Raw genomic sequence first — 12,500 nt, forward strand, 5'->3', positions numbered from 1 at the left:
TGTGACCGAGATCAAAACAATCCCTCTGGATGGAACGCCAGTCTGTATCAGGGTTACTCATTTACACTTAAACGGTCTCAAACTACGTGAAATGAAGTGTTTTATCAAGGACACGACGGTCCGGGAATCGAAACCACGACCTTGCGATCTTGAGGACACTACCCTAACCACAAGGCCATGCACCTTCACTTAGCAATAAATTGTATTTTTGGTGGAGAGTTCGTATTTTAAGCAAAAGATTTGCAATTTTGGCGGAAGGGCGCTATTCAACTGCACCAATACTAGTGCTCGGGTGATGAATATTTTATCGACTCCGAAAGGATTAAAGGTAAAGGTGATCTCGTCATGATTTGAACTCAGAATGTAAAGAGCCGGAGGAAATGTAGCTAAGCATTTTTATCCGGTGTGCTAACGATTCTGCAAGCTTTCTGTCTTCTTCCACTTAGCGATATTAAAAATAACGAAAAAACAAACAAACAATGAAGGAACGGGTAACCCCTACCCCGTAAGAACTCCCTCACAGGTTTGATTCAACATGAAATGGTTATATTCGGTTCCACTTGGACGATGGATAATCAGAGGAGTTTTCGTAGAATTTATGACATTGTAAGAATGACATCACTCAGTGCTAAGGCAACCAGTTTTATGAACCAATGAGAACGCTTCGACGTGGCCGCTCGGCCTACTAGAAATAACCTTTTGTTACCATTTTCTGCTGCAATACATTGCTGCCTTTTGTTTCAGTTGATTTCGAAAATGAAGAATTTAATAAAATAGCTCTGTCTTTATTAGGATAATGCTTAGAATATGAATGAACTCTCGCTCTCTTTCTCTCTCTTTCTCTTTCTCAATCTCTCAGTCTCTTTCTCTCAATCTCGCAGTCCCTCTCTCTCACTCCCTCTCTCTTTCTCTCTTTCTTTCTATCTCACCCTTTCCCTCTCTAAGTCTCTCAGTCTATTTTTCTCTCTCTCCTTGCTCTTTTTCACTCTGTCTCTTTCTCTCTCTTTCTCTCTTTCCCTCTCACTCTCTAGCGTGCGCGCATTCTATCTCTTTCTCTGACTCTTTCTCTTTGTCTCGCTCTCATTTCTCTCTCTTTCTCCCTGTCTCTCATTCGGTCTATCTCTCTTTCTCTCATTCGTTCACTCCATCTTTTTCTCTTTCTCCCTCTCATCTCTCTCTCCCCTCCCCCACTCTCTCTATCTTTCTGTTTCCCTTCTCCCTTTCTGTACTTACCTCTCTCTCTTTCTTTCTCTCTCTCTCTCTCTCTCTCTGGCCATTCTTTCTTTCTCTCTTAATCGCTAACTCATTCATTTTCTCTCATTACCTCACTCCATCTCTTTCTCTCTCTTCTTCCGCTCTCTCTCTCTCTCTCTCTCTCTTCCCTCTCTATCTTTCTGTCCCCTTTCTTCCTTTCTCTACCGCCACCCCTCTCCCATCCTCTCTCTCACCTCTCTTTCTCTCTCCACTCTCTTTCTTTCTCCACTCTCTTTCTCTCTCCACTCTCTTATTCTCTCCCTCCTTCTCTTCCACTCTTTCTCTCCAAAAGCTTGAACCTACATCTTTTAAGCTTATACTCTTTAACACTTTTAACTCTGCTGTGTCACCGAAGCCTAGAGCTTGGGATTCGCTCATTCAACATCCCAGTTCCTTAAAACGGACTTTGTCTAACTACAGTTAATCCTCTTAAGATATAAAAACGGGAGATATTCTTTGTATTTTGAAGGTTTAAGAAGAAAATACCATTCAATCCCGACAAGAGATATATCAACAGCCTCAACTGACAAAAAGCAGTTTATGCTTGCAAAAGTAAATTATGACTGATTATTTTATTTCTAATGATTTATTTATCATGAAACCATTATCGGAATATATACTGCTCAGAATCTGCCGTTTATTTCGGCAACGTTGATGTGGAAAACGAAAAATAGTGTAAAATTAAGTACTTTTCTGAAGGATGCAGCAACCGTCGAAATTGAAATACGTTTGCTATAGCCAGTCAGCAGTCTCTAAGTTAGATATCTTAAGAGCTACGTTATGCTGCATGAGCGATTAACTCGTATCGAAATCCAAATATAGAAACAGATATAGAATAAGAATAGTTTTATTTGGTGATAATATGTCATCTGCTTATTGTATTTCTCTAGTAAAAGAGAAATAATTTTCATTCTTTCTTTTTTATTTTTTTGTTTTGATTCTATTCTCTTTCTGCGTTAATACGAAGAATATCAATCAACTTCCGGTTGAGGAAGTTAACTTAACATCCGCCATCTGCATTTTGATTCCGATCTCATTCTTTCTTTCATTAATCAAATAAAATATACTGGTGTCGGCGAATTAGAGATTTAGAAGGTGTCTGTACATGCGCGAGTATATATATATATATATATATATATATATATATAAGCATGCGTATGTCAGTGTCTGATATATATATATATATATATCTGTATGTTTGTAAATGTACATGTATATATAAATGTATGTAGATACATACATACATACATACATACATACATACATATATGCATGCACATGCATACACACACATACAAACACACTCATACATACATGGGAAGGGAGAACGGTGAGAAGGGAAGAGGTGGAAATAAAGGCGGACGGCAACGACGAGGATGCCCAAGATGTTGCAATATCCGCTTTGTTAAAGTTTGCGGTCACCGGTTCCTTTGTCGCGACGGTGCATGTTCAGCTGTCTGTACTTTTAGCACAATCTATTTTAGCGGTATATCAACCGAACCTTAACCCGAGATAATACTGCAGCGGATGAGGATATTGGCTTACTATTCTTGGTTCAAATCCTGTTTTTATTTATTATTTTAGATCCAATTTAAGGATCGATCGCTTCTGCAGAGTAGATTGCAAGAAAAATATATATATTAAAGGTTACTGTTTGATCTTAGGAAACCCCAAGATATGAAATGGATTGCTTGCTACGATGTGAGCCTCATCTTCTATCGTATTCACTGATACATGTCTTTGATCTCGGATATTAATACGTCAAAAACTGCTCTGTCTGAGTGTGTGTGTGTGTGTATGTGTGTGTTTGTGTGTGTGTTTGTGTGTGTGTTTGTGTGTGTGTTTCTTCCTTATTTTATATAGATTATTACGCGACTGTAGAGATATGTGAAAGAGAGAGAAAGTGATGATATGGGTGTCACTTGAAAATATCATCTTCATGCAATATTATATACTCCTTTATTCATTTATGTTGCCCACCAAAGGATACCGCCATGCTGGGGTACCGCCATTAAATAAGTCAGTGGCTGTCGGCAGATATAATATATTTTATTTTATTATATAAAACATACATGCATATTTATGTGTGTGTGTGTGTGTGTGTGTGGTGTGTGTGTGTGTGTGTGAGTGTGTGTGTGTGTGTGAGTGTGTGTGTGTGTGTGTGTGTATGTGTGTGTGTGTGGAGGCGCATGGCTTAGTGGTTAAGGTGTTGCACTCAGGATTGCAAAATCGTGGGTTCGATTCCCAGACCGGGCGGCGAAATTTTTTTCTCCACGAGAGTTCTGGGCCCCAGTTATGAACTCATTTGCATACAGCCAATCAGAGCTCAACTACCAAACTAATTTATGAGCGCATAACGAGTGATGGGCGATAAGATAAGGTCACTTGGGTAAGGAATGACCATGCTTCTTTTCTCTTTTAATAATGCTTGTTGTTCCTGTTCTTGTTTCAACCATGGCTGCCTCTACGTAGTTATTTGTGTCGTTATTTACTTTGTAAAACAGTACTCATGTTTTTCCCATCCACATCTTTACCATATATATATATGTATGTATGTATATATATATATATATATATATATATATATTATATTATATTATATTATATTATATTATATTATATTATATTATATTATTGTTTGTTTTTATGTTGACTTACAATAACAATTTAACATTAAACTGAAAAATTAGTCGAACTTTTTGAAGATTGAATATTTATGATACTTTTACTAGAAAAGAAGCGTCAGTGACTTCGAAGTTTCGATGAAAGCTGTCAGGTCGAAACTTTAGCTTGCATATATATTATGTATTTATTTTATTTTAACTTAAATGAGTCACATTTCGATGATGGTTTAGCTAGTCGATACTTCGAAGTTACTGTCAATATAACTCCTGTTAAAGAATAAAAAAATTTGTGCTTTACAAAAGTATGGAAATAACCCTTAAGATTAATGTAAAACTGTTTGTATTGTAACTAAACATAAAAACAAACATTAATGTGTATGCGCGCGCGTGTGTGTGTGAAGAGAAAGAGAGGGAGGGAGAGAGAGAGAGAGTAAGTCAAAAATTCAAGCGATACACAGTCGTGGATTTATATATTTGAACATAACATCTGCCATTTTCATCTTCATTCGGAACGCTTTCTTTGATAAATCACATGAGACACATTTATGTCATTACAAGGAAACAACACACTTGTAAATAACATAATTCACTCATTCCTTCTCAAAAGCAATATTGTTGCTGGCCTAAATATATTTCTAATAAACGTATTATAATAGTAGATATATTTTTATTATAAAGCTAGATATACGAGTATTATTCTCTTCTACTATAGGCGCAAGGCCCGAAATTCTGGCGGGTGGGGCCAATCGATTAGATTAGTACGCGACTGGTACTTAATTTATCGACTCCGAAAGGATGAAAGGCAAAGTCGACCTCGGCAGAATTTGAACTGAGAACGTAAAGACGGACGAAACACCACTAAGCATTTGGCCGGCGTGCTAACATTTCTTATTTCTTTACTGCCCACAAGGTGCAACACATAGAGGGGACAAACAAGGACAGACAAACGGATTAAGTTGATTATATCGACCCCAGTGCGTAACTGGTACTTATTTAATCGACCCCGAAAGGAGGAAAGGCAAAGTCGACCTCGGCGGAATTCGAACTCAGAACGTAGCGGCAGACGAAATACCACTAAACATTTCGCCCGGTTTGCTAACGTTTCTGCCAGCTCGCCGCCTTGATATACGAGTATATACCTTGAGGATGCGTGGCCTAGTGGTTAGAGTCTTACACTCACGATCTACCGATCATGATTTCAATTCCTAGACCGGGTAGTGCATTATGTTCTTGAGCAAAACACTTGATCTCAAGTTGCTCTGCGATCACTTTGACACCTGATGTACAGTACCCCGTGCACCTATTCAAACAACGTCGATTTGATGGGGAGAGTGAGCTAACGCGCGACACACACATTTGATCGCAATAAACAAATCATCTGTGTGGGGGTTCAAGAATAAGAACCTGCCAAAATTGAGGATCGTTTTGTGAGCTTCTACGATGAGTCTATAAGACTGCCAAAGTGGTTATGTTAAAAACTCCATCTCAAGTTCTTGTTCCTTCTAACATAGTTTATCTAAAGATTCGTTGGTTTGCAGCATAAAAAAATAATCAATATAAGATTTTAGATGTTCTCTCCATCAAGGAAATGGCCGGGGAGCTCACCTTCAAATAAATGACGTATCATTTTGATTTTACTTTTGGGGTCGGTTGAGATGAGGGGACAATCCTTTTTGCTGTTGCTTTTGTTATAGTTGTAGCTTTTTTAGCTGCTGTAGTTGTTGTTGCAATTGTTGTTGTTGTTGTTATTGTAGCTGCTGTTGTTGTTGCTATTGTTGTGTTTGTTGCTGTTGTTGTTGTTGTTGCTGTTGTTGTTGTCGTCGTCGTCGTCGTTGTTTTTGTTATGTTAATTCCAGTTCAAGAACTTGGTCAGATCCGTTAATGGACGCTCGTCGGAAAAGCTTTCTCGATATTTACGCCATTCAATTCATGATGGACGGAATTTTAAAGACTCTCTCTCACCACCTTGGCGTTATATATATGTGTGTGTGTGTATGTGTGTGTGTGTGTGTGTGTGTGCGTGCGCGCGTGTGTGTGCGCGCGTGCATGTGTGCATGTACATATATGGATAGAGAGAGAAAGAGAAAGATGTGTTAGTGTGTTAATGTGCGTGTTTGTACTTGTATAGAATGAAATATAAAGGGAATAAGAATATGTTTAAGTCCGTCTGTGTGTGTATGTATATCTATATATGTGTGTGTGGTGTGTATGTCCATATATGTATGTATGTGTGTGTATGCAGTATATATGTATATGTATATGTGTACCTATATCTATCCATATACATATATACACAGACATGCATACTATATATATATATATATAATAAATACATATCTAGATAGGTAGACAGACAGACAGACAGACAGACAGATAGTTAGATAGATAGATAGATAGATAGATATGTGCGTGTGTGCGTGTGTGTGTATATGTATATGTATGTATATATATATATATATATATATATATATATATATATATATATATATATATATATATATATATATATATATATATATATATGAAGTAACATACTAAGGAAAAAATTCCTTGAAAGGGGTGTGTAAAATATCCAATTCACTGGTACGTCAGTTGAATACCACATAAATATGGGTATAATTCAAATTAAAAATAATAAATGAAATAGACAGATACAACTGACAATCCAATAATTTATTTATATTATAATATAACATAATATACTATGAATATAATATAAGATAACATAACATAACATAAACAAATATCAAAAAACAAGAAAGCCAATATTTTGTTTCGACTGATATACATTTATATATATATTTATATATATATATATATATATAAACAATTCAATTCCTTTATATAAGCCTCATCAGAGCCAATGATGTGAAGATAGACGAAATTCCGTTTGAAAAGACGGGTGGATTGGTTTTTTAATAATTATTTTATCTTGCATTATATTATATTATATTCATAGTATATTATGTTATAATTATTGGATTGTCAATTGTATCTCTCTACTTAATTTATTGTTCATATACACACACACACACACACACACACACACACACACACACACACACACACACACACACACACACACACATACATATATATATATATATATATATATATATATATATATATATATATATATATATATATGTATGTATGTATGTATGTATGTATGTATGTATATATATGTATATAGGGTGGTGCAAAAATCTGGACCCATAGAGAAATTACAAAAAATTATTTCTTATCTTTACCATGATTTTTATCATTTAATTATAATATCCAATTTTATTTTTTTTATCTTTTAATTTTTTTTACTTTGTCTTTTAGATCGGTAGCCATGGCAGAAAAGCTAACAATTTCAGAAATAGTAGAACTGGATGGCACCAGCTCGCGTTCAGTCACTCATTCACTGATATTTTTTATGCTAAGCACCAGAATAGACAACCAATTGCGCAAAGAACTACCAGCAAAGCTTTTATTCGTTTTTAAAGAAACCGGAAGCGTCCACGACCGGCCCCGCAGTGGAAGAAGAAGAACTGCTACTAATTTTGAAACATCTGCACGGGTATGCAGACATGTGGAAGGAAGTCCACGAAAATCATTAAGAAAAGTTTTACAAAAAACGGGTGCATCTAGGCGTTCAGTTGGCCGCATTTCATCTCGCAATCATTTTCATCCAAATAAAGTGCAATTAGTACACGAGTTGCAAGGGGATGTCATGGACCGTCGTGCAGAGAATGGCAAGGAGAAAATAGGTTATTGGGTTTCTGATAACTGAGAGGGTGCGTGTGTATATATATATATATATATATATATATATATATATATATATTACTTCTTGCATCCGTTCCAGAATTTGGTAGTTCAACAGTTAAAGGATCGATAAAGTAAGTGTTGGCGTCAGAGTGACTGGCTTAAACGTTTAAAGACGGTTCGCGTGTGTGAATGCAGCACAATAAATGAAACCAAAGAAAGACTCAGAGAATAAATTCAAATAAATATATGTGTGTGTGTGTATTATATATATATATATATATGTATATATATATATATATATATACAAATTCATGCTGTGAAAGGAGATGCGTGTATGGCAAGGAGAATATAGGTTATTGGGTTTTTGATAACTGAGAAGGTGCGTGTATATATATATATATATATATATATATATGTCGTTTTGCTATTATATTTTAATACTTTTCTTAAGCTTAGCATTATCAACTATGACAAGGAGCCACTAGACTTTTGACAATATAATGTATGACAAAACTAGATAGAGAGATAAAGAGAGAGAGAGAGAGGGAGAGAGAGAGAGAGAGAGAGAGATACAGAGATAGATAGATATACATACGTGCGTAAAATCGTCCATTCATTTACTCATGTGTGCGTATGTATTGGATGTACATATGTACGCATGTGCATGTAGACATATATTTGTGTAGTTATTCATGATAATATCTGTCACTCTACACACATATATATATGCATATACATATATATACATATATACATATACGTATATATGCATATTCATACATACATACATACATATATATATATATATATATATATATATATATATATATATATATATATATATATATATATATATATATATATATATATAATCAAAATAAGCATTAAGGATATCCAGAGATAATGCAGTACGATCGTTTCACGCAACTCCATTTAATTGATCAATGCAACCATTACATCAATTTAAATGCAGAACAATCCTCAGCTGCACAAAGACATAGAATTTAATTTAATTAAAACAAATAGACACGTTAGTATAATTTTGCCTGAAATCTCCTAGAAGTTAAGGAGATAGAAGAACATTGATGCCCTTCCTTCCACTTAGAAGCTTCTAAGTGAAAGGAAGGGCAACAATGATTTTTGTCTATCTCCTTAACTTCTTTGAGATTTTAGGTATAATTATACTAATGTTTCCATCTGTTCTAATTTAATTAAATTCTAGGTCTTTTTGCAGCTGAGGATTGCCCTGCATTTAAATTGATGTAATGGTTGCATTAATCAATTAAATGGAGTTGCGTGAAACGATCGTACTGCATTACCACTGGATATCCTTGTTGGTCATTTTGATTCTAATCACCTTATTTTGAAATTGTATGGATAATACCGTACTAAATTCTGGTTCCTCAACTTAAGTACCATATTCACCTGAATCTAAATTTTTGCAAATATATATATACATATATATATATATATATATATATATATATATATATATATATATATATATATATATATATACATATATATATATATATACATATATATATATATATATATATATATATATATATATATATATATATATATATATATATATATATATATATATACATGTATATATTCTTTTATTCTTTTGTGTTTCAGCCAGTGGCTGTGGTCATGCTGGAGCACCACCAAGAATATATATATATATATATATATATATATGAATGTCTCTGTTATATGTAATAAGTTATGTCTTAATGCCATTACGCGTATAAGTTTGTGCCGAATTGTCTTCGTAAGTTTGTATGCACGTATGAGAGTGCGTGTGTATATATATATATATGTGTGTGTGTGTGTGTGTGTGTGTGTGTGTGTGTGTGTGTGTGTGTGTGTGTGTGTGTGTGTGTGTGTGTGTGTTTGTAAATCTACTGCGGTAGCACGAATTATCTCAGATTCTGGAGGTTCTTTGAAGAATTCTTTCTGCTTTTTTTTTCGGTAGTTTTAACTTGCGTAGCGTAGGAAAAAGTATTTTCTAATTATTATCAGTAACATCATGTGTCTATGTACGTACATACGTGTCTGTATGTATGCATGCATGCATGCATGTATGTATGTACGTATGTCTGTACTTATTTATCTATATATGTATGTATATAGGTAGGTAGGTAGGTAGGTAGGAGGGAGGGAGGGAGGGAGATAGGTACGTTCGTACTGTGTAGGTATAAATAAATATATGTGTATGAATCTTTATGAGTATGCATGCACGTGTTCATTTTAGCACGTGTGTGTGGAGTATGATTGTGTTTATGTTTCTATGCATGTACGTGTGTGCGTGTGTATGTATACATAGATGTATACACATATACATACATATTTATATACTTATATATATATATATATATAAATACACAAACACACACAGAGAAGGAGAGCGAGATATATATATATATTTATATGTATATGTATATGTGTGTGTGTGTGTTTGTGTGTGTATATACAATACGTTTATATATGTAAGCGTTTGTTTGCGTATGTATGTTTGTATTTATGCATGAGTGTCTATATATATATACGCTTCTGTATGCGATGAATAGACACATACTTATATGCATACACGCACGCACGCACGCACACACACAAACACACACATACATACAATCATACATACATACATACATACATGCACTAAGTACCTGCGATGCATTAATGTATGTAGGCGTGTCTATATATTCATGTGTATGTGCGTATGTGTATGTATATATATATATGTGTGTGTGTGTGTGTGTGTGTGTGTGTGTGTATCATTTATCTATTTAGCTATGTATCTATGTGCGCGCACTTATATACATCGGGAAATGTCTCGCTAAGTATGTTTCTCATGCCACTATTCTTAAGCTTTAATTATTCGGTATTTGTACCGAGGCCCACCATCCCTATATGCAGATTAGATAAATCCTAACTATATCCGCTTTAAAATAATGGCTTGGCTTCTAGATTTTGTATGCATTGCTTTCGACCTTAGCGCCCCCTCAATTTGTCTCAGTGTAAGCTTACGCAATTATCACTGGTTTTCTTTTTCCCCTCTGTTGGAGTCTTGCTGTCGTTAATTTCATTACACATTTTTTATGGAACTCACCTGAAACCGAGAGACTCTGTATTTATTTATTTATTTATTTATTTATTTTGCAGGGATTCAAGAACTTAAGTAAATGGTACTCAAAGAGAAGACTAGTAGAGTAAGAGTTTTAAAAAATGCAGGAATAGTTTCTTGTGCTACTTCATTTTCATTTTACAGGCACAAGTATGGCTGTCTGCTTAAGGAGCTTGTTTCGTAACCACGTGATTTCGACTTCTGTTCCACTACAGAATTTCGACTTCTGTTCCACCACAGCATTTTGTCCGGCATGCCAACGATCCTGCCAGCTCGCCACCTTAAATAATTGGTTTAATATTAGCAACAAAAATATATGGAAATTCACCCAACTCCACTTTGTCGATTCTAAACGTTGAAGCGTAACACCATTTCTAACCATTTCTTCAGAATAAGGAATGATACATTATGGTATTGTGATGGCAATATAAGCCCGGCAGAAAAATCAGTGCTTTTCGACAGAGAGATGAAAGATACCAATTATTCATTTGATGTTAGAATAAATTGCTTTATCGAAGAGACCTGCTATCTAATCGTATTATTCGTCTTAGATCAACTAAAATCTAGATTTAATATGCCTATACAGAGATGACGAACCATCAATTTTTAATAACAGAAATACATGATCTGAAGAAGGTCACATTTAGAACTTTAAAAAACTGCGACGTAATATCGCAGTGATTACGAATCTAATGACAGGCCATTCTCTGGAGGTTAATTAAGATTTCAACACGTGAAAACACAACTCATACCAAAAGATGCTCGTTAACATCAACAATAACTTCACCTACACTTTCCCAGCGGCCATCTTGTTTCAGAACCCCTTCTTACTAATAGTAGTAGAAGTATATTTCCAGTATATCTTTAGTCATAGACTTGTAAATCACAATGACAAAACGCAGGAGAAAAGCGTAGATGTAAACAAAACAATAAATTTAACCCCATACCTTTAACCATTTCCATTTAATGCCAAAATAAGCAAAAAATGGTAACCTAAAGTAATTTCCTTCAATCCTCTTTTCAAATTCAATATTGCCAAAAATTTCCTAAACCAAATTCGGAAAGGTTTTTGCCATAGGATAGAAATATTGCTAACTGTTTAACCGGCAATATTTAAAAATAACTTATAGCTGCATAAGAAGTTTGGGGACATCATCGCAGGTAGATTATTGGATTTATTACGTTCCAAACCAAAGTAATAAGCGCTGTAGTCAGAAACCAATTGTATAAACATTTATCAGCAAAAGTCTGTTAACATGGATGACAGGGGAGATAAATGCAACGGTCAAACGAGTTATATTCATTCAGCAGTTTATACAAAACCAGATCCCTGATTTATCGAGTTACTGTCTCAGATCTTGAGATGAACTGCCGGTCAGTTTCCTTCTATAATATTCACTCACAAGAAGGCGGTGAGCTGGCAGAATCGTTAGAGACGCCGAGCGAAATGCTTAGCAGTATTTTGTCTGTTTTTACGTTCTGAGTTCAAATTCCGCCGAGGTCGACTTTTCCGTTCATCCTTTGAGAGTCAATAAATTAAATACCAGTTGCGTATTGGGGTCGATCTAATCGACTCGCCTCTTCCTCAAAAATTTCGGGTCTTGTGCCTTGAGTAGAAAAGAATATTCACTCGCAAGGCATTAGTCGATTCAGAGCTATAGCAAAAGACACTTACCCTAGTTGCTGCGCACTAGGACCGAACCCGAAACCATGTAGCTGCATTGTAGGTA

At 35.0% G+C, this 12,500-nt stretch overlaps 1 long non-coding RNA gene across 1 annotated transcript in view; it reads left to right on the forward strand.

Moving 5' to 3' along the window:
- The window catches only part of LOC149131976 (uncharacterized), a 15,493-nt gene extending 4,083 nt beyond the window's left edge, over positions 1 to 11,410 (forward strand). Inside the window, exons 2-3 of the long non-coding RNA XR_016244863.1 lie at positions 7,206 to 7,765; positions 10,809 to 11,410. This is a non-coding gene — a long non-coding RNA (uncharacterized LOC149131976). The remainder of the gene's footprint in view (positions 1 to 7,205; positions 7,766 to 10,808) is intronic.
- Positions 11,411 to 12,500: the final 1,090 nt, after the last annotated feature.

This window comes from Octopus bimaculoides, chromosome 18 (assembly GCF_046866305.1).
Source record: "Octopus bimaculoides isolate indiv1 chromosome 18, ASM4686630v1, whole genome shotgun sequence".
In the NCBI taxonomy this organism is placed as follows: Eukaryota; Metazoa; Mollusca; class Cephalopoda; order Octopoda; family Octopodidae; genus Octopus; species Octopus bimaculoides.